We start from the raw sequence: 337 nt of genomic DNA, 5'->3' as shown, positions 1-337 counted from the left end.
AGACATGTTGAATGTTTAAGTGGAAAGAACTGCTGAGCATTGAACTTTCTGATATGAAAATTGTGTGCATCAATTAAACTTTTAACTCAATATGAAAATTGTGTGCATCAATTAAACTTTTAACTCAAGATCCTGCGAGTGTAATAAATTAAGAAATACATTAATCAAAGGAAAATGTAGTATTACTGTGTGTATTTGGGAATGGTTTTCCTGAAGTGTGTGCTGGGGTTCGTGTATACTCTTAGAATGAAACCTCAAACTTCACTCCCCCCAGCTATGGCTAAGAAAGCATGTCAGATAATACTATAATATGAAGCTCTCCACACCCACCACCCCC

At 35.9% G+C, this 337-nt stretch overlaps 1 protein-coding gene across 1 annotated transcript in view; it reads left to right on the top strand.

Annotated features, from left to right (window-relative positions):
- Positions 1-337, top strand: part of DNM3 (dynamin 3) — a 185,051-nt gene that overhangs the window by 49,966 nt on the left and 134,748 nt on the right. The window lies entirely within an intron of this gene.

The sequence above is a fragment of the Haliaeetus leucocephalus genome, unplaced genomic scaffold (assembly GCF_000737465.1).
Source record: "Haliaeetus leucocephalus isolate CR32 unplaced genomic scaffold, Haliaeetus_leucocephalus-4.0 Scaffold76, whole genome shotgun sequence".
NCBI lineage: Eukaryota > Metazoa > Chordata > Aves > Accipitriformes > Accipitridae > Haliaeetus > Haliaeetus leucocephalus.
Note: the sequence above shows the minus strand (reverse complement) of the source record. Positions and strands in the feature narration are given on the sequence as shown.